The following is a 7483-nucleotide window of genomic DNA, read 5'->3' as shown; positions in this document are numbered from 1 at the left end:
TGTGTCTCTTTTTGCGCGGTCTTCTCGTAAACCTGAGAGACGTCTAGGGTTTGCTTTCATCTTCTTTTTTTCGTCCTTGCTGTTTGGCTTCCTTGCCTCGCAGGAGGTTTAACGTTGCACGAGTGGCTTACTCCATCTCCTTTTGTTGTTGTTCGACGGAAGACTTCGCTCCGTCGACAACGTTCCCTTTTCCTGTTGGATCGGAAGTTACGACATTTTGATCTGAAGTAAGGACTGTAGCTCGCTGGCTGTGATGGTAACTTTCTCCCTTTCGAGCGCTTCTTCGGCCAAATCACGTAAATCCGCCGAAGTACAGGATTTTGTAAATCCGGGATTTACGGCAACAAGAGGGAAACGGAGGATTTATATTTTGCCTTCTTGCGCACTTCTTTTGGAACTTTATTATATGCTTTTTAATGTCCTTTTTTGTAAGAAGAGCCAACATGCGTACAAATAACAGAGAGATGCAAAGTTCTCGAATTTTTTATGTGGTAACCTCTGAAAGGTGAAAAATAAGGGCCTTGCCAATTAAAATGATTCCACTAGTGTTTGTCGCTGATTACGAATGATTTCCTTCCTCGGGGGAAGGCGTTGGCTCAATGTCGCAAATATACATCATATAGAGTGAATTACATGATTGGAGTTTGGAGCATCCAGTGATGTGAGAATTGTTCTCAAAAGATTGTTGACTTGTTCATTTGGTTGGTAAGAACATAATTAAGCACCGGAGGTCGAAAAGACAGTATTAGGCATTGACCAAAGTTGGAGGGATCATAATCGGTGGATGATAGAGGTCGAAAGAACCGTAGTCGTTGGATGACAGAGAGATGATACGCAAAGTTTTGTTATCGTAGATTACCAAATATGAATAATCAAAGCTCTTTTTTTTTTTCTTTTTTGACAAAGCATGATCTATTGCATGATAATCTGGCATGGATAAGGCATCAAGGAGGGCTTGAAAATCCTCGTAGGGCTTGACTTGAGAGGGTTGGGAGAAAGCTTTGTGTCTTTATCTTTGATAAATTTCAAAAGTTTCTTGAGCCTGTATCGCATGAAATGCTGTGCAAAAACCATGGAAAAAATTGCTGATTTCTGTTTTGAGACAAATTTACTTGGGATACCATCTCTCTCTCTCTCTCTCTCTCTCTCTCTCTTTATATATATATATATATAAAAGCAAGATTATACAAATGTCGATTTATTTTATCGAATAGTCTAGTGGAAAAAACGCTTGTTAGGTGTTACAATGAGAAATGTGATATGATTTGTGAGGGATTATGGTGAAATTCAAGGGCCAATTTTCTTCATTTTATGTTTTTCTTGGAAAAGAAGATTTTTAATCTCTATCTTGAAGTCAAAGGAGCTATGGATAGAAATCCTATCATTTGCTTCAACTTTACAGTGAAAATCAACAAGGTACTATATGTGTGCTTACATAAAGATTAGTGATGTACACAACATGAAGAGCCAGGTTGATGGTGGATGTTAATCATCATTAAGTTGCCTTGGTAAAACTTGGTTTCTTTTGGTGATGGTATGACAACTTAGAGAGGACCTAGAGCTTCTAAACATCTGCAGTTGCTACTATAAGTTTTTAAGCAAAATAATTTGTCGAACCAAAGTTTATCTGTTACTCTTGAGTATTCATGCTCCCAAATTTTTTAAAATGTATTGTGTTTCTATGTGTGGAGGCCTTTCATCTCAAGTTCTGACTGCATGCATTCAATGATGTAAATTTTGTTAGGATATGATGAATGATTAAATATTGTTGAATGCATTGCAATCACTAAATTTGACTTATGTTAAGAAAGGTAGTGGTAGACCTAAAAGGACTTGGTTAGAGAATATTAGAAATGATCTTTGCTTATTAAATTTAAGCGAGAGTTTGACTTTTAACATGACACAATGGAGATCAAGGGTTTGTTTTGGGCTATACGCTTTGCTAGAGATTGTGGAGAGTTTTCCTTCCTATCGAATTGAGGGAAATTGTATCTTGCTTTGTGTTCTTGTTTGTTATTTGAATTAAAGGATTTTCCTTGGTGTTTGTTCTTCATTCTACAAACGTTCTCGCATTGATTTGGCTGATTTTTCATTGAAATCAGCCCTTTTGCCCACTGTTTTTACCGATTATTGGTAGGATTGCTTGCGAACTCAAGTATTCCCCTTGTGGTTACTTGAGAACTCAAGTACTTCCTATCATGTTGATATGGAATTGGTTTGACCAAGTAAATTAGAACTTGTGCATTTTTCTCTTTATGATTTTCTACTTAATATTGAAGCGTGTACATTGTTATGTTTGGTATATTCTTCAAATTTTTGGTTATTCCTTCAGGCAAAAAAAAGAAATGGGCAAGTCTATTTTCGTTTAAGTTCTATTAATATTTCAATTTCAACTTCGATGCCATTTCCTCCTGCACAATTTGCAATGCAATAAGCTTCGCTTTCTTTGAATTTCCATTAATATTCGTTATTAGGCAGTTGCAGATGTATACTTGTAGCGGAAGGGATTTTTGGGTAAGCAAATATGGCTTTTCGAGTTATTCAGTTGAGTTTTTTGTTTGTGTTCAGTTTGAATCATCAATTATGAGTGGTTAGTTTGCGAACATTTTTATTCTCGTTGTTTTAAAAGAGCATGGGTTCTTATCCTTTCATGTATTGTATCTTTCAACTTCTATTTTTTATGATTGAGGTTTGCAGTGGATTTCAAATAAAAAAAAAATTATGCTGGCAACTTGGAAGGGACAATGAGTTGTAAATCTCAAACACTTCAAAAATTGGGTGAATAGTATAAGACGTGTGGGGATAAGAGTTACTGTTCTTATAAAATGGATACGAGTCCAATTGTTTGTTGTGATAAGAGCTGATGTTCTTCTGAAATAGATAGTTGTCTTGTTACATTATCAAAAAATTATCTTTATCGGGCATGAATATTGAGGCAAAATCAAGTTGGAAAGTTCCGAAATTAAATTTGGGACCATACGAACTCCGATTTCAGCAAACTTATAGTCAAACTGAACGTCTTGGAGATATGAACCCAACGACATCAATTTCGGCACAATCTGAGCCAAAATGGGTCCAATTCAAGGACCCGAAGCACTGTTGGAAGGTTCAAATCACAATTTGGATTACCAAACTGTTTCCAAATGTGACATTCTTATAATCGAATCGAGCGGCTCGATATTTCTGGTCAGTTGGGCAGTACACAAAGTGTTTTTTTACTCAGGTTACCTCATGCTTTAGTTGAAGCTCTTTTTAGAGGTTGAATTAGCTTAGATATATTTTTGTCTGGCCCATGGTTTGAGCTGAGTTGATAAGCTTGCTCTGCCCGACAAGAGGAAGTCTTCACTTGGAAAATGCTTTATTTGGACTTTATTTTCAAAAAGCTTACATGCCACTCTTTTAATTTTTTGCGAGAAGTATGTAAATTAAATGATCTAATTGCACGAAGCTTCTCCATGGTTTCGTAACAATGGTAAGGAAATGGATGCAATTTCAGCAAAATCAGAGAATGGCTAAAAATTTTTTTGGAATAACATTCAAAAATTCTTTTTTTATTGAAAGAACTAAGAAGGAAAACACAAGGTATAGTTGGATCTTTAATTAGAGAGGTGATCCAGCTCTCCTAAATTTGCAGCCTTTAATTAGAGAGGTGTCACATCAACACATGAAAACAAATAATGTGTAGGAATTAGGGGGCTCACGGGATAAGTATAATATGTTGGAGTTAGGAGGGCCACGGGATATAGATATAAGTTTATTGTGATGGAATTACGAGAGAGCTCTTTGTCCTTGACTGTTTGTGGAAGATACCATGATAAGTTTCTTGTTCAAGTAGTTTTGTTTTCGCTATTCATTTGCATTCATGTTTCAGTTCATTATTTAGATTTCAAGATAGGGATCCAAATTAGTTTAATATTTCTTTCGTTTAATATTCATTGGAAAATTTGATTGCACTGTTCCCATGCCTTAATGTATCTGCATGATGGGGAAATGTGCTTTCCCTCTAGAATATAGACTCATCTTTACCTAGGTTTGCAAAACAAATAATGAATTTTAAGTGGACTGTTGTATTAAAGTTTCCAACTTTAGATAAAGCTTATGGGCCCGGTATCTGTTGGCCATTTTAATGAGGTACTGTGCAATATGACAGAGGACTTAAAATGGCAGATTGCAGGTTTATTTTTCTATGGTTAATATTTGACATTCTTTTGGCATAATTCATGTCTACCCATCAATCTTAATGGTGAGGCTTTGGGTGTCTAGACATGTTCTGACTATTTGCATTGTTATTGATTTGTCTGTGGTTGGAGCTTCGTTGGCCAACCCTTCCTATTCTCAGTCTTTCAAAAGATGAGGCGTCAAGGATGGCTTTAAAAACATTTAAAATGATGCAGCTATTTTATCTTATATTTAGATCTACCCGAGAGGACGGGAGGAAATACAACAACAACTACTACTACTACTACAACATCAAGTCTTTATCCCACTACGTGGGGTTGGCTACATGAATCCTTTTTCTCCATTGTGTCCTATTAAAAGTGAAATTCTCGTGTAAATCTAATAAAGAAAGGTCATTCCTAATATTTTCTAACCAAGTCTTTTTAGGTCTACCCCTATCTTTCTTAACATAAGTTAAATTTAATACCTCTACTCTCCTAATCGGGTCATCGGAAGGCTGTCATTTTATGTGACCAAACCATCTAAGGCGACTCTCTCTAATCTTATCTTCTACTGGAGCTACTCCAACCTTTTCACGTATATGCTCATTTTGTATCCTATCTTTAAGGGTAAAGCCGCTCATCCACCTGAGCATTCTCATCTCTGCTACACTTAACTTAGTATTATGCTTCTCTTTTAATGGCCAACATTTGGCACCATAAAGCATTGCAGGCCTCACTACCATCTTATAGACTTTTCCCTTAAGTTTGAGGGGTACATTTCTATCACATAACAAGACCGATGCATTCCTCCACTTCAACCATCCGACTTGAATTCTGCTGATAATATCCCCTTCTATTTCACCATCACTCTGAACAATAGATTAAAGATATCTAAAACGTGTACTCTTATTAATGACTTGATCGCCCAAATAGTTAAAACAAAATAATTATTTTCCATGGCTAAGTTTTCCTGATCCTCCAATTTGGCTGTTTTTTCGTTGAGGACATTTGAACATTTAAAAAAACATAAGTTGTTATTCAAGTATTAACAGTTTAATGTTTTAACTTGTTAATATGGAGAATTATTTGATAGTTAAGTAAATCTTATATAGAAATTAAGTGCCATTTACTTACCCAAGTGCCATTTATCTGGCTATTTACAAATTGCAAGTACGTCCTGATGGTATCAATTCTGCATAGAAATGCTTTGCATCTGCATGTCAAATGAAGTACCATTTGCATCTGCATTCATATAAGGAATTCTTTACAAGGATCATTTGGTTGCTTGAAGTTGGAAAATATGCTTCTACTAAAGTAACACTGATGAAATGGTTTTAATTTCATGCATAAAATAAGTGAAAATAACATTATCATTTCTATGATCATCTTCTTCATGATATCTTTGATAATGTGTGGTAGCGTTTCTCATGACCATAGTTGTTGAAATTGGGTTAAATGGATTTATGCTTAATCCTAAACCTCCTATGTTACGGTGATCCATCATTCTCTACATAAAGGATTTGTTATTATTTTTTTAGGTTTTAATGGTGTTTGAGGAGGATGATGTTGACAGTGGAAGCTCTCATGGTAACGCCCAAAACTTTATGCTGCAAATTGTTATGGGCTGTTTGGCATCGGATTTTAAGTTGGATTTATGCTTAATCTTGCCAAAGGGTTTTTGTGCACACCTTAAATCCCGGGGATGGGTAAAATCCCGGATTTAAGGATTTACGGCTTAAATCCTGGATTTACTAAATCCCTCATTTCGGCGGATTTATGGGATTTTGCCAAAGAAGTGCGCGAAAGGGAGAGTTTCCATCACAGCCAGCTGTTTCTGATTAAAATGTTGGAACTTATATGTGAACATGATCAGGTGATCCATCAACCTTTTTTTATGGAATTTCCTGTTGAATTTTTGTCCATATGATCTGTATGGTGGCTCTTTGTGTAGAGATGATGCTTGAATCGGTGTAATATTGTAATGTATCATTATTAAAAGGTAGAAAATAACATTGCATTACGAGGGAAAACATTTATTATTTACTGATTTATTATTTATCTACTCCACGAAATCCATTGAGGAGATTATAATCATTTTAAAATTATTAACATTAATGCCATACACCTAAGATGCAAATTAAATATTTGTGAACATGATGATGATGATTTAGAATTTAGTCATTGGTTGTTATGGTTTCTATGGAATATGTATATTTTCTATTATAATGATGTGGCATGATTTGATGGTCTGGGCTTCTTGAGCTTCTAGGCAACCATACCTGCCATTAAAATGGAGATTCATTTACAACCATTACTAGAAAGCTGCTACTCTTTATTATTTCATGAATTTCACTATCTTCTCGGCCCTTGGCTTCTCTATGTTAACTTAATAATATTTAGCATAAAGTAATTATCTAATTTAACTTATGGGCTGTCCGATGGAGCAGTCCGAATTTGCCTATGGTGTAAGAATTCGTGATGTTGACATGGAATATCTTTATGTTTTCTTGGGTAAAGATGTGGCATGCTTGGATGGTCTGGAGCTTCTCAGGCAACCGCAGCCTCAATTGCCAAAGGTTTTCATGCGCAGCTATTAGTAGGAAGCTTTGGCAGTTGTCTTATTTCATGACTTCCACTATAATATAAGCTATCTTTTTCGTATTCTTCTTGTTAATACCTTTTTTACTTTTGGAATGTTCTTTTGCGTAATGTGCAATATAATAGTAGTTTGCTTATGTATTTTGAAATTTTCATTAAAGTAGTTTGCTTATGTATTTTGAAATTTTCATGCTGAGATTGCATTCTTCACATTTCATATATATCAAACAAATAAGATAAGAAAAAAGTAGTTTGCTTATATATTTTGAAATTTTCATTAAAGTAGTTGGACCTAACTATTACCAGGGATAAATTGGGATATATGGAATGTGAGCAATCTTGTGCCGATCGGAGCCTCCTTCCTCTCGATAGCCTCAAATAACTCTGGATAACATCCCCAAATATATAGATATCCTAAAGAGGGAGGAAGGTTCGGTAATTCCCGAAGCATATGAAAACCATAAATATCTAGTCTGAAGTGAAGATAAGCTTTCCAAGGAGGAAGGGAGAGACTGTAAGGAATTGAGAGATGAAAATTCCATATCAGAAACTGAGACCTAACATTAAGAAACAACTGCTCCGAAATGAAACCAGCTCATCATTATCCTCAATACTCAGCTTTTTAAAGGTGGCGATACTTCTCAGTGGCTCCATTAGCAACACCAATGGATCACTTATGCTAAGATCGCTGAGGATGAGAGGGCAATTATTAGTGGTCTCCACTT

At 35.5% G+C, this 7483-nt stretch overlaps 1 long non-coding RNA gene across 1 annotated transcript; it reads left to right on the top strand.

Moving 5' to 3' along the window:
- Window positions 1–4996: 4996 nt before the first annotated feature.
- Window positions 4997–6180, top strand: LOC114579722. Its single transcript, XR_003700879.1, has 2 exons — window positions 4997–5747; window positions 5834–6180. It is a non-coding gene; the product is annotated as an uncharacterized LOC114579722 (long non-coding RNA).
- The last annotated feature ends 1303 nt before the right edge of the window (window positions 6181–7483 follow it).

This window comes from Dendrobium catenatum, unplaced genomic scaffold (assembly GCF_001605985.2).
Source record: "Dendrobium catenatum unplaced genomic scaffold, ASM160598v2 fragScaff_scaffold_621, whole genome shotgun sequence".
Classification (NCBI taxonomy): domain Eukaryota; kingdom Viridiplantae; phylum Streptophyta; class Magnoliopsida; order Asparagales; family Orchidaceae; genus Dendrobium; species Dendrobium catenatum.
Note: the sequence above shows the minus strand (reverse complement) of the source record. Positions and strands in the feature narration are given on the sequence as shown.